At 41.7% G+C, this 24,541-nt stretch overlaps 1 long non-coding RNA gene across 1 annotated transcript; it reads left to right on the forward strand.

Annotated features, from left to right (window-relative positions):
- The first annotated feature begins 2,121 nt into the window (after positions 1–2,121).
- Positions 2,122–23,817, forward strand: LOC144319322 (uncharacterized). The gene is made up of 3 exons (XR_013385184.1): positions 2,122–2,347; positions 17,223–17,263; positions 21,545–23,817. It is a non-coding gene; the product is annotated as an uncharacterized LOC144319322 (long non-coding RNA).
- The last annotated feature ends 724 nt before the right edge of the window (positions 23,818–24,541 follow it).

The raw sequence follows: 24,541 nt of genomic DNA on the forward strand, positions 1-24,541 counted from the left end.
TTCAGACAGTGGGACTCTTCCCTAAATTCAGCCTGAAATCAGCATGTTCCAAAATAAAAAGCCTCCTAAACGCATCAAGATCTCGTTTTTGCAACCATTATGAGTGACCTCCTTGTCACATCTGGATACTTCTTACTCCTCACAGCATTTGACATGGTTGGCCACTACCCTCTCTCTTTAGCATTATTTAATTTAATTTAATTTAATTTAATTTAATTTAATTTAATTTAATTTATTATTTTTTTAAGATTTTATTTATTTATTTATTTGAGAGAGAGCATAAGAGCACAAATGGGGTAGAGGGGCAGAGGGAGAAACTGACTTCCCACTGAGGAGGGAGCCCAATGCAGGGCTTGATCCCAGGATGCCGAGATCATGATCTAAGCCAAAGGCAGATGCTTAACTGACTGACCCACCCAGGTGCCACCTCCCCACCTTTTTTTAATGTGTTTTTATTTAGATGGCAGGTCTTTGGATGAATGATATTCCTTCATCTCAATTTTCCAAAATTTAACCATTCTTTTTTTTGTGGCTACTCTGATATCATATTTTTTTCTTTTAAGTTTTAATTTAAATTCCAGTTAGTTAACATATAGTATACATTAGTTTTAGGTGTAGGATTTACTGATTGATCACTTCCATACAGTACCCAGTGCTCACAACAAGTGTACTCCTTAACCCCCATCACCTCTTCAACCCATCCCCTACCCCTACCCCCTCCGCATATATTTTTCTGGGTTTGGTATCTGCTTTGTAGGTTCTTCCTTATCTGTCCATTTTAGTTTGTTTTCTTAGTCCTGTTCCTTGCTTTCTGGATTCTCTACTTCTGCACAGTATCACGCATTATTATTACAGTTTCTCATATGAGAAGCACTGGGGGAAGAAAGCTCAGAGTAAGACCCGGTCATCACAGAAGGTGTTGTGGAATACATGGTATTTGACTTAGTTGCTTAAGAACGTGGTAAAAGGGGATCATAAAGTTTCTGGTGTGAAATTGAAGTAATGCTTGTGTAAAATTCTCTTGTTCTATTGTCTGTTCCAGCTTGCTCTTCATAAAGGAAATATTTTCCTCTAAAGGAAACTAGTTAGTTTTCATGTTAGTGCCTCAAGTCTAAATGAAGTCCATTTTAAAGAGCTATAGAAGAAAAGATGCTTGGCTCATTCCTTACATTAAAATGTGCTCATTTGAATTCAATAAAGTATCACACTGAACAATTCTGTGACTCTTTAGTCCTCTGGCTTTTCAAACAAGAATTCTTGTGATGGGCGAGTAGCTGCTTCCATTTGGAGAGAAAAGTGCACTTTATTCTCCAGTCTTATATTCAAATGAGGGGCTGAAAAAGGAAATGACACAACTTTTCAAAATAAAAGGTTTAACTTTAAACACAATTTCCGAAGTATTAATATTTTAACAGAATTCTTTTGCATCACACACACACACACACACACACACACACGGGGTAAACATTTTAAAAGGAGATTTAGGGGCACCTGGGTGGCTCAATCATTTAAGCATCTGACTCCTGGTCTCAGTTCAGGTCCTGATCTCAGGGTCATGAGATGGAGTCCTGCTTAAGATTCTCTCTGCCTCTGCCCTTCCGGCCCCCACTAGTACACACGCTCTTTCTCTCTCTAAAAAAATTGTTTTAAAATAAAATAAAATAAAATAAAATAAAATAAAATGAGATCTAAATATGTTTCAACAAAAGTGAGAACAGAAGATAAAAGTCATCTCGGGAGGGTGTGGATTTGGATGGATTCCCCAAAGGAGACAGGTGGTGAAGCATTTGGATGACTCTGCAATTTTGTGGAACATTTTTATATTTGCAAAGTGCTTTAAAATAACTCCTCTTGACAAGCATGTAAGCCAGATAACCATTATCATCTCAATTTTTTCAAAATATGAAACAGAGATCGGTGAAGCAATCTGCCCTCTTCCAAGAGAAAATGGCGTGTGGTAGCAGATTAGAAATCACTGAGCCTGAAATTCTATTTTGCAGTGTGAGCCAGTGCCCAGGACGACCCGTTGGATGAGTGTGGCTGGGCGGTTGCCAAATCTCAACAGACAAAGCAGCACACAATGTGATAGCTCATCCAGATGATTTAGGTCAGAATCTCCCCGTGACCCTGGAATCTCAAAAAAAAAAAAAAAAAAAAAAAAAAATATGTAACCTGAATGATCGCTCCAGCTCAGGACTTTACAGTTAGCTTTCCTGAGGTTGGACCACCAAGACACAAGTGCTCGGCAAGGCAAGGAAGAAGTTTCTCTCGAATTCGATTGGGCTGAGATAAGTCACAAGAGGGATGGGGATGCCTCCCGAGAGGGAGGCACTGACTACACAAACAGGTGAGTCAGAAATGTTTCCTGTGTCTTCAGTTAGGACACTTCCCCTCACAGTACAACCATCTTTATTTTACTCTTGGCTGCCTCTAGGGCATGCTGGGGAACATCTGTCCTCTCTCTGAATATAACCGGAAATGTTATTTAATGTTTGTATTTTAAATAATTTAATACTAACGTCTACTATTCCACGCCATATTAAAATCATTGCTCCCAGGGACCCTTCGGGGTTCTCACATGCTCCACGGGGGCCCAGCTGTGGAGGCCCTCACAGAGGCAGAGGCACGAGCCCAAGTGCTAGGTATTGCTCAACGTCAGTGCAAATTAAAGAGAAACAAAGCAGCTTGTTTTGCCTCTTCAGCCTCTCTCGAACCAAAACACAGGAGGACCTGAGCCAGCAGAGCAAAGCCACCGGCAAATGACTCACTGGAAATCTTGAATGTTTGCTAAGTAAGGTCTTCTGCTGCATTCCCAGATCAAAGAGCCTGGGCCCTCCTTCCGCTGCCGGGCCTGACTCACACAGGAGAGGGCTGAAGGCCTGTTGCCCCTGCTGTCTGCCTCAGGAGACTCACCCCCCAGCTCTGGGGAGACCCTTGCTTGGTGGTGGGATCCTTTGCTTTTGGGTTCTCAAAATTATTTTTGCACTTTTGTTTGTTTTTCTGTTTGTTTGCTTAATGGTTATATAATAGGGGCTCCATCTCAAACTTTTGGAAGGAACTGAAGATTTTTTTTTTTTACAGCAGCTGGAAAGTCTTCACCCGTGATCCTGTTATTGCAACCTGTTAGCACCTCTGTCATTTCTCACACCAAGGTTTCTCATCCTCGGTACTATTGACATTTTGGGTGGTTTCACTCACTGTCGTGTGTTTGCAGGGGCCACCCAGAGCATTGTAGGATATTCAGCAGCACTGCTGGCCTCTCGTGCTAGGTGCCAGTAGCATTCCACTCCCACCTCCAGACACTATCAAGTGTTATTGGAGGTGGGGGGGTCAAAATTGCCCCCATTAAAAACAACTGTTTCAGATGGCATATTTTTGCAAAGCAAGAAGTCGATTTGAGATTTATACAGGGAAACACTTTAGGAAATTCCTTACAGAGAACTCAGTCCATGCTTTTCATTTCACTAGGAGGAAGGCTCAGAGAAGTGACTTGTGCAAAGTCACCTCATCGGATGGGTTAGTGGGTCAGATCCCCTTAGCTTCTGATCTACTTATTTTTCTACTCTTCTGTTTGTGTGACTTTTGTATTCTTCCTTGAGTATGGTACACAGTCAACACTGGCTTTGTGGCTCTCGAATTCCCACCCAGGGATCATTCCCAGCATGAGGCTTGATTCTTCATGGCTCTTCATACTTGTCCCCGGCAGACAATGACAGGCTGCATGGGTGATGACAGATTCTGTTCTACTTAGGAAACCTAGCTTTCTTAACTTTGTGTCCTTCTGCTAAAGAACATGCAAGAAATGCCCAAATGTTCTTGTGTTTCAAAACTTGGTATCCCCCCCTCCCTTTTTTTTCTGTTCCTTGTTAGTTTTCTATCTTCCTAGGGCAATAATCCAGTGATTTAGGGTACATATTCTTCCCTTTGTTCTGGCCCATTAATCTAAATATGAGCCCTAAATTTCTCTCCTGGAAAGCCCCTGCTTCCATTCAAATTCAAACCCCCATCATCTCCCATCTGGACTAAGGGAAAAGTCTCCTTGCTTCTACTCTTGTTCTGCTACAATCCATAATCCATTCTTCACAGATCTTTTTTTTTTTTTTTTTTATGTAAATCAGACTATGTCACTGCTCTGCTTAAAATCCTCCCATGGCTTTCTCTTACATTTAGAACACAAATTCCATGCCCTGGCCCACAAGGCCTCATGTCTTGCCAGCTCCCCACCCCCTCTGCTCTAACTACACTGGCCTTGTGGTTGTTCTCAGACATTCCAAACGCTGCCCACCTCGGGGGCTCTGTGCTTGCCCTTTCCTCTGCCTGGAATGCTCCTCGCCCATGCTCCTGTGACTGCCTCCTTATCATTCATGCTTCATCTCCAAAAGTCAATTCTTCAGAGAGGTTTCCACCTAATTAATATCCTCACCCCTGCTTGTACCATGGTCACTCTGGGCCATATTATCTAGTTTCGTGGCCTTCCTGGAATTTATTGTTATATCTTAATTTGAATAATCCTATTTATTACTACCTCCCTTTTCCCTATTCCCCACCACAATGTGTCAGTCTTCTTCACTACTGGATCCTTATTCCCAAGACCCAACAGAGAGTAGCTAGGTGCTCAATAAATATTTTTGAATAAATGAATGAGTGATAAACCTATAGCACACTTACTTATGCAAATAGAATTGGAGATCCTTGGTATCCTTTTCTAATAACCATTACCCTTCCATTCAAATTCACCCTTCACTTCCTGCCCCATTTTCCTTGTGCTACATAATACAGCAGTCATAGCCAAAGCCCTAAAGTGCTCACTTGGTGACTTCAATTTAATAACCCATGACCTATCTGACTCGAAGTTAGTCACTTAGACTTCATAAAATTTCCCAATGATACAAGATGTCACCAAGAGTCTTGCCTTTTTTTTTTTTTTTTTTTAACCTTAGTCATGCATTCATTTACCTGAATAACATCATCTAGCAGTTAGGCCCAAAGCCAAAAGAACCCAGGAAAACAGAGTTACTTAGCAAACTTCCCTTATTCACTTGGGATTACTGCTACCATTTCCCGCCTCCGGATGTTGTACGAACAAATAAGATGTTATCTGTGGAGCATTTTCATCTTAATAAGAAAGATTTGTACACATGAAAAGGAAGCTATTGATTTTCTGACTTTCCAATGTGTCATTTATATGCCTTTTACTAATAATTGTATTTAAAAAGGTCAACTTTTGTGCATTCCTCATAAGTCAAGGGAAATCTAGCTGCTTAAGGCATTTACCCAAGACATTCCAATTTAGAATTCAAGAATGTTTAGGAATAAGAAGCAAATTTCAGGCATTTCTGCATCTTCTACTCTGTAGACTCCAACCGTTGTCATAGACCATAGAATATCCAAGAGTAAGGAAGCCTCTTATAAATCACCTGATCTAACCTCTTGACTTAATTTATTTACTTTTTTTAGATTTTATTTATATATTTGACAAAGAGAGAGAGAGCACAAGAGTCGGGGGAGCAGCAGGCAGAGGAAGAGGGAAAAGCAGGCTCTGGGCTGAGCAGGGAGCCTGATGATGTGGGACTCCATCCCAAGACCCTGGGATCAACACCTGAGCCTAAGGCAGACACTTTACAGACTGAGCCACGTAGGTGCCCTAACCTCTTTATTTTATAGATGAGAAAGCAAAACCCATAATATGATGTACCAGATTCCTTCAGTCTTTTAAGTAGTCAATGCCAGCCTAATGCCATCTTCCCCTTTCACTCCAGAGATAGTTCTGGGATAGAACCCATTGCTTCTCATGTGTCATTATTTTATTATTGTCCTTTCACTTCCAAAGGTCAGGCTGCAAACCAGGAAGGGGAAGTAAAATGCTAACATTGATATCTCACCAAGAAGAAGCACATAATTTTGTCCTACTATTTCCAGGTTTTGGTCTTTTAGTGAGAAATAACCACTCTAGTTAAAGGTATGCAAGTATGCATCTGGAAAGAATTCAGGTCAGCATGGTCAATATTTCCAACCCTTGGCTAACCTGAAACGCTCTCTGGAATGCTCAGCAAGCTGGAACAACACTGGATGCAGAAGTAAGTAGTGGGGGACAAAAATTTAAGGAAAAAAATATGTTAACTTGAAAAGTATTTTTGGCTGGAAAGAGCTGCTTTTAATTATTCAGCAATTGAATGAGCAGTAAGGGAGCATAGCTGAGAAATAAAAGACAACACCCGGTACAATGAAACCAGTCACTTCCTTGCACGGAAAAAAAAAGAAAAGAAAAAGAAAAAAAGAAAAAGAAAAAGAAAAAGAAAGAGAAAGAAAGAAAGAAAGAAAGAAAGAAAGAAAGAAAGAAAGGAAGGAAGGAAGAAAGAATAGGAACTAGTGCTTATAAAATACCAAGACTTTAAGGAATTAAAAATCAAGAGTGTGTGTGCTGTGGATCATGAAAAACTATCAAGTTAGGTTATTTCCTACCCTTTTTGAGAATGCAGAGCAGTTGCAAATAAAAATTTTTAAAGCACTTCCATTTGTAGAAGTTAAATTCAGTTAACTCCAAAATGGAATTCGTTTCTAGATAGCTGTAGGAATAGACCAGTACTTCAACACACACACACACAGAGGAAGGATAAATTGAGATGGCTCCATATAGAATTGCTACCATGATTTCCAATCATTATGTGTCTAGGGCCGCAGAAACCCAATTACCCTGTAAGAGAAAATCTAGATGAAAGTAACCAGAGTAGTTGCTATATGTTGAATCAGCTACTTCTCACCTGTTAATACAGAAGAGATAAATTTAAAATAAGCCTTTAAAATGTCAAGCTGGGGGGAAAATGTATCAGCGAAAGGATGGGCAGGCTCTGATAAAATATGAGCACACTATCGTGGTGTAAATTCTACTTTCTCTTCTATTTCATGCTTCATTTTATTCCTTTTCTTGTCTTTTTCTTTTTCTTTTCTTTTTTTTTTTTTTTTTTTGCCCTTCTAAAATCTAGCAATAGAGAAGACTAGAGAATCCATAGCTGGGCTATTTCATAAATAAATGGTTTTCTTTTGTAATAGTCGATGTTACATGAAATGTTTAACTCTACATTCAGTTTTCTTCATCCTGGGGTAGTCAAAATAGCCAAACAAAACAAAAAAACAATAGCATGGCAACTAATATGTGAATATGCTTTATATCTTGGAACACTATACTTCTATTTTAAAACATGAAGAATTGAATCCTAAAAAACACATTCTATGCAATGCTAAGAATTATGTGTATATGTATATATATTTAATACTTAAGTTTTTAATTTTTTAAAAAAGATTTTATTTATTTACTTCACAGAGCAAGAGAGAAGGAGGAGTGGCAGGCAGAGGGACAGGGAGTGGCAGGCTCCTGGCTGAACCGGGAACCCGTGGGGAACTCCATCCCAGAACCTGAGCTAAAAGCAGTCGCTTAACTGACTGGGCCACCCAGGCACCCCCTTAATACTTAAATTTTAAAATGAATCTTCATCACATATAAAAAGTAAAGAATTGAGTTTTGCTGACACGAATCTTTTTCTAATATGATACAGAGAACAACTATATATGTCAGAACAGAAATAATCACAATATGCTAGAATCTGGTTGTTATACCTTGGTACAAGCAACATAGCTGGTTATTGGTTGGTTTCACCAACATTAAGGGATTTAGTGTAACCATCACTGTGCCCTTACCAGGCCCAAGCTCAAAGTATTTCCCCTCATCCCCTCTTCAGCTCTTTTGTTGCAGATAACAGCCACATCTTAAGGCACTCAGCACCCACAAGAGAACTTGAGCAGATTGGCTCCAGGACCCGTTGTACTATTATTGTAGCAAACTACTACCAATTAAATGGCTTGATTTAACACAAATATGTTATCTTACAGTTCTAGAAGTCACAAGTCGGAAGTCAATCTCACTGGGCTAAAATAAATTGTCAACAGGACTGCATTTCTTCTGTAGCCTCCAATTTTTAGAGATCACTTACTGCATTCTTTAGCTCATGGCCCCTTCCTCTATATCAATCCAGAAGCAATGTAGCATCTTTGAGCCTCTCTGAGTCTTTAAATTTGACTCTGACCTCTGTTTTGTTTTGCTTTTGTTTTTTTGTTTTGTTTTGTTTTTCTTTTAAGATTTTATTTATTTATTTGAGAGAGAAATAGCGAGAGAGAGCACAGGCTGGGTGGGGGTGCAGAGGGAGAGGAAGAAGCAGACTCCCTGCCGAGCAGGGAGCCCAATGCAGGGTTGATCCCAGGACTCCGGGATCATGACCCAAGCCAAAGGCAGACACTCAACCAACTGAGCCACCCTGGTGCCCCGTGACCTCTGTATCACTTCTCCTTCTCTGACTTCCCTGTCTCCCTCTTTCCTCTATCAGGATCCCAGATATTCCAGGGTAATCTCTGTATCTCATCTCAAAATCCTTAATCTAGTCCCATCTACAAAGTTCCTTTTGCCACTCAACATATTCATGGTTTCCAGGGATTCGTAAGTGGATATTTTAGGGAGGCCATTATTCTGATACCATGCCCTCCCATTTTTTTTTCCACTCTCTCCATCCACTTCCTAAAACTGGAACTGCTTTCATTTCAAATCCCCAAATTACAAAAGATCTTGCTTCATCTCTGTGTCTGGAAAAGGGGGGGGGGGGGGCTAACTGCCCTGCATTCCCTGGTGGAATTCAAGTTAATACTCTGCCTTCATTTAAAATGGAACATGTCTGAACTTACTAAAGAGGAGGCAGCACAATTAAATTCTTTAATGAAATATGCTTTCTGATGATCACTTTTGATGGGATCATATGAGTGTACAACAGAACTCTCAATATACTTCTGAGGAGTAACAGAACCCAAAGGAGGTATTTGTAAATAATGTTACTTCTTTGAAACACTAGCCTCTGGGGATCTTTTGCTCTTTATGAACCACTGTGAAATCTCCCTTCATTCATCGATTCCACAAATATTATTGCCAGCCCACTATCTGCCAGGCACTATGGAAGAACCTAAATATAAAGGTGAACAGAAGAGATGTAGTTTCTTCCCTCACAGGGAATATGAACTACAATCTAGTGGAAGAGACACACACCTTACATAAACAAACAAATTAATATATAATTGCAAAGTGTTACAAATGCTCTCCAGGAGATAAAGAGAATTTGGAGCTGAAGATGAAATGCAGGGGGCATGCATAGTCAAACCAGGGAAGATTGCTCTTAGGGGCGTGTGTGGACCCACAGCTGGGAAACAGAGTTTTTAGCATTTAGTTTTTAGTATTTAGAAACTTTAGGAGTAGTAATAAAACTGGCTAAAATTAGCCTGCTTTTTGTCATCATCATATGCTGACAAGTCTAAACAATGTCAGTAATAAATTACTTTTCCCAGAAAAAAAAATTTTTCTTGATCTAAGTTCTAAACAGTTGCTACAGTTACTGTTGAGTTTTGATAATATACATGTAAAATGTAAATCAGCACATTTTTATTACCTACCCTTTAACAACACACTGTTTCAACATGGAAGTTAATTTGAAGAACCACTATACAATCAGCCCCTAATGTACACAGACTCAGTACTATGATCTGAATGTCTGTGTCCCCCCAAAGTCAGTTGATCCCTTCATCCCCAATGTGGTGTCTCTTGGTGTCTCTTGTGGTGTTGCTTGAGGGTGGGTCCCTCACAATGGGCTTCCTGTCTTATTGAGGAAAGACACGAGAGATGACCTGCCCTGCACTGTCTACTCTCTACCATGTGAAGCTACCACAAGAAGATGACCATGTACAAAGTATCAAGTGTGCTCTCCCCAGATATCAGGTCTGCCCGCACCCTGATCTTGGATTTCCCAGCCTCCAGACTGTGGGAATTAAGGTTTATTACTTAAACCACCCGGTCTATAGTATCCAGTTATACTAACCTGAATTGATTGAGAACTCTCAGTGACCTGTATCTGTTTCTACCTGAGGTTCAAGGAGATGTGGAATAATCTGAGTTAACTTTGGTCTCTATTCAGGGATCTTAACCTTTGGTTCCTTTTGATACCATTCACTCTACGCCATGTGTCACACGGTGATCAAATGCGAAGTGCTCACTTACGTCCATATTGAGGATGGCAAATTGGAGAGAAAAGACTGGTTCTTGAGTTTCTTTCCCATTTCTGGGATAACTGCTGCTAAACTCACATGAAAGTCACAACGCAACTGCGTGGGGAAGGACTGGACATAAACCTCTATTGTGGTCAAGGACATAGAAATGCTGTAATGACAGCTATCTCCCTCTGCGGTGTTTGGCTAAAAAATCAAAGAAGTTAATCCAAATCCTTGTCTGTACCTTGTGCAAATCATCCTCCCAAACCTTTGAAGAGTTGGCTATTTTGGAAGTTTTCTTCATGTGTGATATTTTGGGGAAAGAAAAAAAAAATGTATTCCTTCTTTTCATCATTTTGAAAAGATTCATTGATGGGAAATGCAGCACAGTGTCAGTATTAGAGTGAAAAGGCTTTTCTGGACACAGTGGAGTGTTCATTTGAAGCTGTACACAGAGGAAAGGCAAATTTTAAAAAGTTAATCCCAACCTTTGAAGTACTCTAAGATCCAAAAGAAAATGTGGACACAAGAAGATCAGTCAAGATTTTGCTTTCAGCTGAGGCTATTTTTCTTTTCTGAATTAGCTTTTTTTCTGGAGTGAGCTTTCGATGAGGTTAATCAGACAAATAGATTTGCAAAGAGACAGAAGTGGCTTTGAACAATGTGTGTGAAACTCCAGGCATTTAAATTTTTTCCTTGAATATCAGCCTACACAAAATGTAAAGATGACTGATATTTATATGACAATGAATATAAGAAAATGGGCGTTTACATGGAAAAAAAATCAAATTTTGAAAAAGACCAGCAGCAACAGCAAAATCAAAAGGACAATGTTTGAATGCCGCAATCACTTTTACCAAGAATTGGACACTTGGTCTAAAGCAATGTATCAAATATTGCCCATGTTTGCTACCATTTCATGATTTTGTCTGGCCTTTTGCAGCCGAGATCTTTAGAAGTTTCTACCCAATGACAACAAATTTATGATAAATTTTCTAGTGAAGATACTTTAGTGCAGTGTATTTTTTTTTGAGTGAAGAAAAAATGAGAATTTGAAAGCCACTAGAATCTATTTCCAAAAAGCAATGATATGGCCAATTTTATAATATCTGGATATTACTGTGTGGTAAGATTTTTATTTAATTCTATTAGATCTGAATATTGAAAGATCAATTTTAATGAAGTCATTGACAAATTTGCCAGATTAAGTTTTGAAAACAGAAACTGTGTGATATTATTACACATTATTGTGACAGACAAATATATAGGTGTAAGGTTTTTTTTTTTTTCCTTTTAAAAAAATACACATTGATGTAATCCCAAAGTACGAATTCTGATCAATGAGGAAGAGCTCAGCTTTCAAAAGTCAAGACCAAGACATTCTACAAAAAACGAACATCAAGGGCAAAGACCGTGAATTATGAAATAACAAGTATTGTTTCAGAAATTCAAAAGAGGAAAATGTAGCCAAAGGAAGTGTGTAAAATAGTGTCCTGGACTGTGCTTAGAGAAGCAAGCAGAGGCCAGATGCTATCACCCTGCAGGCTATTGCGATGAATTTAAATTTTATTGTAAGCACAAAAGGAAAATACTGAAGTTTCTTAAGCAGGAAAGAGGTATGATCAAATTTATGGTTTTCCAAGATAACTCTGGCTGCCGTGCTAAAAATAGATTGAAGGAGAGCAGAGTGAAAGGTTACTTGAGAAATCTAAATGAAAAGTTGCTGTGGCTTGCATTAAGATGAAAGTAAAAGAGATGACATGGGAAGAATAGATAGGCCTGAGATTTGGCAGATAAGTTGGGGATCTATATTTGGGGCAGAACTGATAGGATTTGCTCACCAAGAGGATGAGAAGAGTGAGTTGAAGAAAGAATCAGGAACTCCCAGATTTCTGGCTTAAACAATGAGTGTATGGTGGTCTCACTGGGGAGATAAGGGGACACTGGTTTAGTGAGGATATTCTTTGTCTTGGGGTTCAAAAGCAACGTTGCAAGAACAAGAATCAGTCAAAATAAAATACAGGGTTACCTGGGTAGCTCAATCATTTAAGCAACTACCTTCAGTTTGGTTCATGATCCCAAGGTCCTGGGATCGAGCCCCACATTGGGCTCTCTGCTTGGCAGGAGAGTCTACTTCTCCCTGTCCTCCCAACTCCTGTTGTCTTTTGCTATCTCTCTGTCTCTCTCTCAAATATATAAATAGGATATTTAAAAAATAATAAAAAATAAAATACAAAGTGATACCATCATTAAGATCTATTAAAAACTATATGCCCACACATATATATTTATTGTCATAGAGAAAATGAAGACAAGATCCAGCCCATACTTTCATTTTACATGGTAGCAGGCTGAGGCTGGAAGGGGAAAGACAACTCGCTCACTGAGTCAGAGCCTGTAAAGTCATCTTCAGGTCAGATTCCTTGGCTCTCATACTCCAAATACTTCAACCAGTTTTTTGTTTGGGGGGCTTTTTTTTCATAATCCTTTTTTCTTTATACTCTCATTCAGTTATTAGGTCACGTCTGCTGACAGAGCTTGTGAACTCACTTCTTCCTAAGGGCAGTGTGATGCCACTTCCCCAGTGGACAGTGATGGTTCTTCCTGCCTTCAGATCTTTCAGGCTAGCCAGAGCATGATCCAGAGAAGCACAAGGAATGCCAGCAATCAAGACATTTTCACCCATCAGATCTCCTCTTCTCAAGTCAATACCTCCAAAACCATTCTGAAAGGCTCCTAGGCTCTTTAAGAAGAGTGTCATTATTCAAACAATTCATTCAGACAAATAAATACTGATTCAATGTCTACTGTTCTGAAGACTATGAATGATTCAAAGTGATGATTATTGGTCCTTCCATCTTTTCAATGTGGTTGGAAAGAATAAATAGAGAGGTAAGAATTGGTCAAGGAACAATACTGGTCAGTACAAGATTCAGCATCAAAATAGGTAGCTAATACAGGAAAGGCCATGATATTTCAGAAAAAGCCATTCAAGTGGTTGAGACACATGAAAGATTATGGGGCCATCATAATCCATAGAAATCAAAGAAGAGATTTGTTTTAAGGGAAGAAAAGGAAGGAGGTGCCTGGATGGTGCAGTCAGCTGAGCAACCATCCAACTCTTGGTTTCAGCTCAAGTCATGATCTCAGGGTCATGAGATGGAGCCCTGCAGTGGGCTCCCCATTCAGTATGAAGTCTGCTTGAGATTCTCTCTCCCTCTGCCCCTTCCCTTGCTCTCTCTCTCTCTCTCAAATAAATAAATAAATCTTAAAAAAGAAAAGAAAAAGGAAAAGAAGAAGAAGTAAAGGAAGGCAGATGCAAATTTTAACTAAGAGAAACCAATCCAGCTCAGGGCCTGGCCACGCCCCAAAAAGAGTCAGAAGTTTCCATGAAGAACTGTGGTATTAGAGACTGGACTTCCTGGAGGTAGAACAGCTCAGCTGAGATTAACTGATCACTATACTCATAGTGATTCAAGTAAGCCCCACCACAAGCCCATGAGGAGGTGGTATCCTAGCTCCATTTTACAGATTAAGAAATGGAGGCCCAGAGTGGGTATGTGACCTGCCTCAGCCACACAACCAGTGCAGCAGAGTGCTGGGTTGCAAACCCAGATGGTTGGGTTAAGAGAGCCTGTGCTCTTAACCACTGCAGCATGTGGCTTCTCACGTGCGTGCTGGTGGTTTGGAGCACTCAAAGGGAGGAGGGGCACCAAAACGACCAAGATGAAGCCTGGAAATAGTGAGCAAGCATAAGAATAAATGAGTAGCCACGAGTCACAGCAGAGACAGCGTCAGATCGCAAGGACAGAAAAGGGCTCCAAGGGCCAGCCTCCACACAGTCGGCAAGGGGATGACCATTGAGAACAGGCTCTGGAAAGAACTAGCTCCTGGCTTGGAGAGGGAGTGGGATTAAAAGAAAACAAAAGTTACAGGGTGAGCCCAGCCAATGATCAGCCTCCCTAGAGGTAAATTCCTGGCAGAAAGCTGGTCTGGCTGTCCATGCCTTCGCTACTGGCCAGCTGCTTTTGTCCTTGCCTCTTAAGAAGAATCATGGCAGCCTCTGAATAGAAGATAAATGCGATAAAACTTTATCGTGGAGGTCGAGCCTGAAATGCTTCATGCACACTCTGAACCTCATCTTCTTTTCTCCTTCCCGAGGTAAAGAAATTGTTTTAAAAGTATAAAGAAGCATGGCCAACGACATATGTCATATGCTAGGATGCTGAAATTCAGGATGAGGGTCTGGAATTTAATCTTGGAGGTCAGAGGGAGCCACCGAAGCTTCTTGAGGCAGGAAGAGGACATAAGTGGCATAGAAGGATCCTCACGTGACTGTGGTTTATAGTTTGGATTAGAGGAAAAAAAGAAAGGTGACAAGTGGAAAAGTTTAAATGCAGCCGAAGACATGTAACCAGGTAGCAAGAGGATTCGAGAAGGCAGTTAAGTTAAAACAAAGACAAGAAATGTGAGCTTCCAGGAGAAATCCCAGCTTCTAAGGGTGACTTCTAGCAACCCTTGCAGAGCTTCTTACTGCAGTGCTAACAGTTTAGAAAGTATTTTTGCAGCACACTCAACAACATCCTGAAAAAAATGAGTCCCTGTGAATAGAGGTGAACCGTGTAATTTTAGGTAGACTCATAGTTTCCCTTAAAAACATTCTTTCATCCATGATAAATATAGCTTTAAGCAGTATCCCACATGATTCATGTGGCTGTAACACACCCAACTAGTTTTTCTTTCTAAGAGACCCATGAATCAATTGCCTTTGTCTAAGAATTGGGACAATTTGCGAGGATCAGCTTAACAGATAATAGATACACACCTGAAGCAAGAGTAATGTTGCTGAAAATAAACCGTTTCTACTCTGGTATATATACATATAAAAAATTAAATAATCTTCTTTCATCAAATCGTTTAATACTCCCAATTCTTTGTAACAGGCTATCTGCTCCATTATTTGTCCTTAGTCTTTTTTCTTAACCACTATTTTCAAAGATATTTTTTAAGCACTTAGGATGAAAATCTAAGAGTAGCTTTGTTTGTTTGTTTATTTATCTGATGGAGTCCAATGTGGGGTTTGAACCCATGACCCTAAAATCAAGAATCAGATGATTAACTGACAGAGCCACCCAGGGACCTCCTCTAAAAGTAGCTTTAAAAATATCTTTACTAGGGACACCTGGGTGGCTCAGTGGTTGAGCATCTGCCTTTGGCTCAGGTCGTGATCCCAGGGTCCTGGGATCGAGTCCTGCATCAGGCTTACTGGGCTTACTGCAGGGAGCCTGCTCCTTCCTCTGCCAGTGTCTCTGCCTCTCTGTCTGTGTCTCTCATGAATAAATAAATAAAATTTAAAAAATATATAACTTTACAATCCTGTCACTCAGCTTCTCGGTTCCTTCATCAGTAAAGTAGGAAATTGGACTGGACATCCTCCCAGCAACTAAATCAATATGATTCTGTTAATATTTTCATGCATATTTTTCTGGTGATGCTCTTTAAAACATCTGGGATTTTTTTTCTATATACGCCAAAATAATATACAGACTCAGATATTAAGCACAAATTTAAGAAATTCCATAACCGACATCCGTTAGCTATTATCCAATCGATCATAATTATTTTGTGGCTATAATCTATTAGTGACTTGCTTATCAGTTCTTGATTGAATGGAGAGTTTTTCCAGAATGTTCATAAATATAACAATTTGGATCCTATCAAAGAGCTTTCCTTGGTGGAGCCCTTTTAATAATGTCGTTTGGCACCACCCTCCATATCCCCACACCTTTCCTGTGAACTGCTGTCCAGCCAGATGATTAAAGGGATGGACCCTGATGTCATCCTTCTGTTTCATGGCCCTGCCCCATGACCACGGTCTATTGGGACAGGGGAAGGCAAATGACTCCAGAATTTGGAATTGGAAGAGAGAGAAAGAGAGAAAGCTTTGTCTTTCTAGTAGCCGGAGTGGAAATCTAACATTGGTAATTCTCAGCAATTGTATTTTTCCATTTGTTCATAGAAAAATAGAAAAAGCTAGTCCACAGAGAGGGGGGTGGTGGGAAACCTGAAATAAGACAAATGGAGGAACAGAGGTGTCCAAGTCTCAAGTCCAATTTGTTCCTGAGACTGAGTGGTTTCTATTTCAGATTTGTCGAGTGTCCGGGACCCTTGTTATAAATGCTCCTGGTCTGCATCACCTACCTCACATGTTCGCCTCTGCAGCGCAAAAGCTGTTGTACAACAAGCAGTGCAAGGCTGCCTGGCCGGGCTCTCCCCAGCCTCAGTGCAGGGAGTCCCAGCTCTGGTGGTCACTGAGAGACCGTCTCTGATAGAGCATGTTCAGGACAAAAATAAGGGAAGCAGTCATCTTGGCTTGAAGTAATAGCTCACACCAGCAGACTGCCAGGTCATCCCCTCTTCGTCTTCGAGTTTACCTCCCAGTCTCTGGAGTAGGGTTGTCTGGAGCAAAGTAAATGGTGCAACTGCCCAAAGGTTCTTGTAGAATGAAGGCTCTCTCGGGTCCCTCGATGTCTCAAGCCTATTTCAAGTCACACATCATGAACCGTGAGGGTTCTCTTCATGGTGCACTTCATGGTGAGGTGCTCAGCTTCCTACAGGCAAGGAGAGGGGGGTGGCAACTGGGCTGGTACTAGAAGTTATCCCACAAGCATCCCCCTCCAAGTGAGGGACAAAGTAGGCCTTTCTATAGAATGTGGCTTCCTCCTACAGAGCATAGTGTACCCCTCCCTCCTCACCCCTACTCCCACGTGAATGCAGGTTTAAGGCATGAGCCAGTTTGTCACAATAACAGGGTCCTCTCTGCCAAGTAACCCAAGCCCAGACCGGTAGGCTGACTCCCATTAGAAATTCAAAGTCATAAGGTCATTAAAAATAGCTTGCTTTCCTTTTTCCTTCTTAGGTATTCCTCAGACTCTCAAAAAACTCAGGCTCATCAGCAAGCTCTAACAAGACCACATTTGCATTTTGTCTTTCTGAAGATTCATTTGAATCTGTCCAAGGATATTAAAATACAGTACAGTCCTCTTTTTAAAGTCTCATCATAGTCTATGGCCCCAGATCACCACGGCTCCTGAGAGTCTGTCTCATCCAACCTCGTCTTTTTTTTTTTTTTTTTTTTTCCACAGAGTCATGGCCAGAGCCTCAAGATGACTCGGCTTTAAGTCTGGTAAGGCATTTTTAATAAAAACTTCTGCTTCTGTTGGAAGACTAGGGAATGCAGACCAATCCTCTCATAAATGATGACTAGGAAAGCCGGATGAAATCTTCAGAGACAAAAAAGTCTTGAAAGCATCACAGGACCAACAGGATAACAACGATTAACCAGTCCCAGATATAGAAGGGATGGGAATCCAGATAGATAAGCTTGGTACTATAGCCATTTTTGGATTGGAGTTATTTGCCAGTTGGAAAAAAGATGGCCAAGAAACTGAGCATACTTTTGATGCCTTTACAGAGCTGGGAGGAAAAACATCATCAGTGTCCAGTGTCTTGCTTGCAAGATAGGAATTCCATAAACTGTCCCTCACTTTGGACTGGTAGCTCCAAGAACTGCACCCTAGAAGTTAGAATAAGCCAGAGATAAACTCTTCCCTTTAGGAACTACAGATATACTGAGTGGCCTGGAACATATCAAATCTGGAACTTGGATAAATTTTGCTCTGAAGTATTAATGTCCCAAGCACTTGGCTAAAGAAATTAAATATTATCTTTGGTGGACCAAACATCATTCTGGGCTTCAAATTATTTGTGCACTTTGTGTTTGAAAAAATATTTGCTGGGATGCCTGGGTGGCTCAGCAGTTGAGCATCTGCCTTTGGCTCAGGTCATGATCCTGGGTTCCTGGGATTGAGTCCCACATCAGGCTCCTTGTGGGGAGCTCCTCTGCCTACGTCTCTGCCTCTCTCTGTGTGTCTCTCATGAATAAATAAATAAAATCTTTAAAAAAAAAAAAAGAAAAAACATTTGCCAAAAACTATGTGTTGCACACAACGAAAGGTTGGGCACTTATGGAAACTAGATGCCATGAATGTAATCCACAGGCAACAAAAATAGGCTGCAGAGGATCCAGATATTGGGATTTTAAAATACAGGTAGGAACTGTGTTTGCCAGGTTTCATGAGATAAAAGTCAAACTTTAAAATTTTGGCAGAAAATAGGAAACAAGTGGCAAATTCAATATCTTAGAAATGAAAATTTTGATACTTGGAATCAAGAAGTCAATCAACAGGAGTGCCTGGGTGGCTCAGTCAATTAAGCTTCCGACCCTTGGGCACAGGTGATGGTCTCAGGGTCATGGATCAAGTCCTGCAACAGGCTCCAGGTTGGGCATGGAGACTGCTGAAGAGATTCTTTCTCCCCCTCTCCCTTTGCCCCGCCCTGGCTTGTGCACTCACTTCACTCACTTGCACATTCTGTCTCTTTTAAAAAAAATAAAAAAATAAAAAAGGAAGTTAATCAACAGACTTAAGCGATACTAGACATAGCTGAAAAAAGAATTAGTGATTTAATCCAGAATGAAACACAAAGATATAAGGATGAAAAAGACAAAAGAGGAAGTGAGAAGCATAGAGAATGCATCAAGAAGATCTCATGCATTTCACTGGGATCTCAGAAGGACAGATGACAGAGCAGAGACGTAATTTGAAGAAAAGATGAAATACAGCACTTCTCACACTGTACTCTTGAAATACATACAGCAAGATGATTCTTAAAAATGAAGGAAGACACATCAGGTGTGGTCAGTCGCATATCCTGGCGGCCTCCACTTACACAGCTTCATTCCCATCTGGTGTTGCATCCTTGCTCTGCGCAGGACCAACTGTCCCTGCTGTGCCCTTTACCATCTACTACAGGATCACTCAGCCCAGCAGATTTCTTCCATGACTGTGCAGTGCTTGGCCACATAAAATATTCCGCTGCTCTTATGCTTCTCTGGCCTTTGAAGAAACTCTTTATCCCCACTACATGGGGATCCTGTAGAAATTCTGACTTCTGCCTGGCTCCCCACACCGATATTGTTGACCTCTCTGACCTTCTTTCCCCAAAACCTGTGATGGGGAGAAGTGGGGAAGTGATTCTCGTCTCCCTACCCTCAGAACCTTGGCCAGACCCCTTATCAAAGGCTCCAAGTCTTGACGCTCTCCCACTTCCCTCCTCTCTCCTGGAAATTCTTCTCTACTTGCCAAGCGGAAAACTGGTTTAATCTGGTACGTTTATTCTAAATTTTCTCTCTTTTGCCCAGACTAGTGGATTTGCCATTCAAAGGGCAAACATTTGATTCTCTGTCTAGTGTTCTTCACTTTTCCCCAGAAATAATGAAAGGCATAGAAAAAAAAAAAATATATATATATATATATAAATCAATTGATCAGAATAAAGGCAAAGAAATAAGAAAATCAACCCAGGAACAAACTTGAATAAATATCTCAAATATTATTCTATAACATATGAAGCCAGCAGTCTCATCAATGCAGATAGATAGATAGATAAATATAGACGTAGGTATAGATATAAATATAGATGATATACACAGACAAAAATATGTTAAAACTGCTCTGGTAAACCTGTGCAAATTTTTTTTATCAGGATTTAATTTATTTATTCATGAGAGATACAGAGAGAGAGGCAGAGACACAGGCAGAGGGAGAAGCAAGCTCCATGCAGGGAGCCCCATGTGGGACTTGATCCCAGGATCCTGGGATCACAACCTGAGCTGAAGGCAGATGCTCAAACGCTGAGCCACCAGGTGCCCCAAACCTGTGCAAATTCTATAATTTTTGGCCTTGTCCAGTGTTCAAACTTCTCAACGGTCTTTTATAAGTTCACCAAAATAGTAGGGAGTGATTCCTCAATGATTTATGTAAGCCTGTGAGAAATCTACCATGTAAAAGTGCCAGAGTTCATTGGAAGCCCAGTTTACAGGCCTACCTATTTCAGGAATCCAGGAAGTGTAGGAGGTAATGTGGACTCCCTGAAAAAAGGAGGGGGGGGGGAGTGGAGAGAAGGGCCTTAGGGCTTAGAGCCAAGTCTTGGACACTGAGATTCAGAAACTTTGGAAGGCTAAATGGACTGCCCTAAATTCTAGGAGGGGTGAGGGGAGATGCATCCTAATAAATAGGGAATTTGAAAAGCAAGGGGCCCTTCTCAGGTCTCAGAGCACACGTTCAAGAACTATTCAGAGGGGTGGGCACCACAAGGCCATATCTGGGGGCGCCCAGTGCCACCGTCACTTAGTGCCAAGCTTAGAGAGGAAAAGTAGGGAACCTGGAGCTCAGAGGGCCCTCCTTTATGCAGCAGAAACAGCACAGGGAGGGCAGCCCGATAGCAGTGCCCACGGGAATGACAACAAGGTCCCCCACACCAAGGGAGGGACAGATCAGCAAGAGCAGCGGTGGCCGTGGGGTCGGGCAGCAGGCAGAGTCTGCAGGAGCACCACGGGGGCACTGGCGACCACCACAGAAAGGGGCCAGCAAAGGCAGGAGGAGGGTGAGTCACTCAGGGCCCGCAGGAGGCCAATGCGGGAGGAGGACACACCAAAGAGGCCCCGCTTTTGGTGGTAAACATCCCTTAGATGAGCAGCCAAGCCAGGAAGGAGCAGACGATCCCCCTCTGATTGCACAGAGGATTCCTGGGCCTCACCACAAAGCTGCTGCACCAGAATATCTGAGAAGAGAGTCGAGGAATCTGAATTTTAAACAAATTCTTTGGGTGCTCTTTGAACAGGACTTGCCTGTTGATCTGAGCAACTGGGACTCCTGCCCCGGACCGTAACTTTTAGGGAAACTTTTTCCAGCCATGCTCCTCACAGGGCAAGGTGTCCTAGGGATCAAGGGAACCTGCCTAGCAGCATCCGTGCCCACCCATACACAGCACCCCTCCCACCCCACCCAGACTGTGCTCCTGGCACCCAAGACCCTACATCCCATGCCCAAATAACACTGGACCAATTCCAGGGCCTGATGGACCTCTCCCCCCCGCCCCCCCATCTGTTCTCCCGTAGTGGCTAAACCTGTGTGGTGTACACAACTCTAGAAGCAAGTGTTTGCCAAAGAGCTTGGTGGGCCATGGGGCTTGGACCTGCCTGCTGGGCTGACCACCTGTGCCCTCCAAGTCTCTCACACTGGGGCCAGAGCAGGTTTTGGGAAAAAGGGGCCCCCCCTCCTTCTTTCCCTCCATCCACACTTCAGCCCTGTGTCCCCAGACATTAGGGACATCTACTGGCCTAGACCAGACACTTACTCATTATTTTTGGCTCTTTTTGGGAGTCATAGGAGTTTTGTTTAGTTTATTTTTTGTTTTTGTTTTGTCTTGCTTTACTTTGTTTTCAAGAAACTGAGAGGGAATGAAAGCCCTTTGAGTCCAAATGCCAATTAGAAAATGAATGGATGCTAGAATTTAATCCTGCTGTGACTTAACCAGCTCTTGATTTTTTTTTTTCCCTTGGCAGGTGAAGCCTTGAAGAACAAGCGTTCCTATTCAGCGGCATCTGAAAACTTGGAATTCATTCAGTTAAAGTAGTATCTGCTGAACATTTATTTGTTCTGTGCTGCCCATTGTCCTAGACAGTGAGTCTCAATAGGGCGTGAGCCAGGCCATTGGATAATTCAAGTTGTATACATGGGATGCAAATGGGACAGCTGTGTATGGGAGTATGTTCTTTTAAGGGCTAAAGGGAGTGCCCCAGACATGCTAGAGCAAGTCAGTGCGTCTTCAAAGAGACCCCTTCCTTGGATCCTCAGGGTTGCCACCACACACTCACACAGCCCTCCTAAATGAGATCCCTGTGCTTTCAAGTTTCAGGAACAAGCAAGATCAGTGAACGAGACTTTGTGTCTCAACACATATCTGGTCTCTGCTTTTAAGGATTGTTTTTGCTTGGGATTTTTTGTTTTTTTGTTTTTGTTTTTGTTTTGCTTTGCTTTGCTTTGCTTTTCAGGCACATTTTCAGGTGTTTTTTCTTTCCTTCAGTGATGACCCATCCATTTAGCCTCTCCACACAGGACAAGCTCTGCATCTGACACTCACCAATGGACTTTGATAGACTGAGTGTGCTTGGTTGTTCCTTTCTGGGTGGAATATTGAGCAATAAAACTTGGGAAGAGATTCAATTATTCACACTGTTGGTAAAGACAGACATACATCTTGCCCTAAATTTACCGTAACATGAGCCTAAGACATGGGACTCCATACGGGCACCTACCCTGGGAGTTGTATCTGTTTCACTTTTTTGCCAATGAAGCTGTGCCATAGAGGATAAAAGCAGCAGAAACAGGAAGCAGTGACCAAGGAGTGGGCTGGGAAGTTCCAGCTGCCCTCCTGCCCTAGTTATAGGGAATAGACGTGACTCATTGTTAAGAAGCAAACAGATGTTGACTTGGCTAACAAAATCCCATGCAGTATTTAAGCTCTCAGGGCCCCTGCTTCCTCTTCTGGGAAAAAATAAAACAAGGACAGGTTATTATATTTGGACACCTGGATAGCATTGTTCAATAATGGTATGAAAAAAATAGGCAGATATATATATTTTTTGAATGTGCTATTTTTTATTGACCTTGAAGATCACCTTCCCCTGGAACATAACTATTTAGGGAAGATGAGCTGGACAAGAGAAGCCCCCACAATCCAACAACTTTAGCTGTGCGGATATGTGAGGTCTACCATTTAGAATGAGATGGAATTTTCAGGTATGCACACCAATGAGCAAATTCCAGGCCCCTACCCAAACATAGAAGTCCAGAGGCCCAGCAGTCCAGAGGTTATAATCCTGGCCCTATATTAAAAAACTGAGGCTCCGTGGCCTCAGTTTCCTTATCTGTGAAATGGAGAAGCTTGACTTTCAAGGCTCCTCCCCCTCTATTCTTTTATGGACTTTTAAAGAGTTGAAAATACATACTTATATTGCCCACTGTCTCCATCATCCATCTACCAAAAGAACACATACTTTTATGAGATAGAAAATGTATCTGTTAACAGTTTTCTTTCACTGTAAAAAATAAGAAAGTATGTCATGGCTAATACTGGGTCAAAGGCAAGATGTAACATGTAATGGAGTTAAAAACATTTCCTTACTTACCACCTCCCTGGGTGGCTGTAGTCATCCAGTGAGATCACATCCTTGAGAAGTTGATCATGTATTGCACTCTATGGAAATGTTCCCTTCAGAATTCGTATGTTGAAACCAAATCCTGAATGTGATGGTATTAGGAGGTTGGCCTTTGGAAGGAGCTTCGGTCATGAGGGCAGAGCCTTCATGAATGGGATGAGCACCCTCATAAATGAGACCCCTGAGATCCCTTGCCCCATGTGCCATGTGAAGTCATAGTGAAAAGTCGGCTGTCTGTGAACTATCATCTTGATCTTGGACTTGCCAGTCTCCAGAACTGTGAAAAATTAATTTCTATTGTTTTATAAGCCACTCAGTCCATGCTATTTTGTTACAGCAGCCTTGAGGGAATAAGGTAAAATGTTGCTACTATTACTAATAGCAAATATAAATATGCTTACCCAAGAAACATTGGTCAGGCACTTTCTATACATCAGACGTCATGCTGAATATTAAGAAGACATCGACCCTGTTTTCCCAGACTCACAGGAAACTAAAAGAGCACAATAAAATGATGACAATTTTTTTGAAAGATCTTATTTATTTATTTGTGAGACAGACAGCACAAGTGGGGAGGCGAGGGAGAAGCAGGATGGATGAGGATATAGGGATCGAGGTGGGCCTGAGCCGAAGGCAGACTCTTAACCGACTGAGCCACCCAGCTGCCCCAAAATGCTGATAGTTTTTATCCTTAAAACTGTTTTCTACCTTTATGAAAAGTTTGAACCTGAAAAAAGGAACAAATTGCCAAAGCTATTTCCTCCCTATTTTCATGCATTACGTATCTTTTTTAAATGTCCCTGCCCCCAACCTGAGGAAAAACATACCTGAGATTCTGCAGAAGCTTAGCTAATTTCAGTGCCAGGTGAAGAAATACGAGAGGCTACAGTCTATTAACTGTTGGCACCAAGTACGGTGGCAAGTACTTAATGGGCTCCCCAGCAGTGACGAGAGACAAATGGATGATAACCTCACCGTAAAGGATAATAGAAGCCTGACCTTGGGCTATGAACAATGTGCTCTGTGGCCTTGTGACTGCAAAGCCCACTGCCCCCCTTTGCACTTTACACTTGGGTGACACGGCTCTTACCCGCTTCTGGGTCCTTGAATGTAACCTGCTGTCTCAGGCCGCTGCATTTTCTCATTCCTGTCCTCTGCCTGGAACAAGTAATCCCCCATCACTCCTTCCTCCTCCCTCCTCCCTCCTCCCCCTTCCTTCTCTCTCCTGTCTCCCACAGGCGGCTGCTCAGTATTCAAGATGCCACTCCACTCCTCTTCCTGCCCAGGGCCTCCTAATTTCCCTCCCTACTGCCCTCATGCCACCCCCAGCATCCATCCCCC

Source organism: Canis aureus, chromosome 1 (assembly GCF_053574225.1).
Source record: "Canis aureus isolate CA01 chromosome 1, VMU_Caureus_v.1.0, whole genome shotgun sequence".
Classification (NCBI taxonomy): domain Eukaryota; kingdom Metazoa; phylum Chordata; class Mammalia; order Carnivora; family Canidae; genus Canis; species Canis aureus.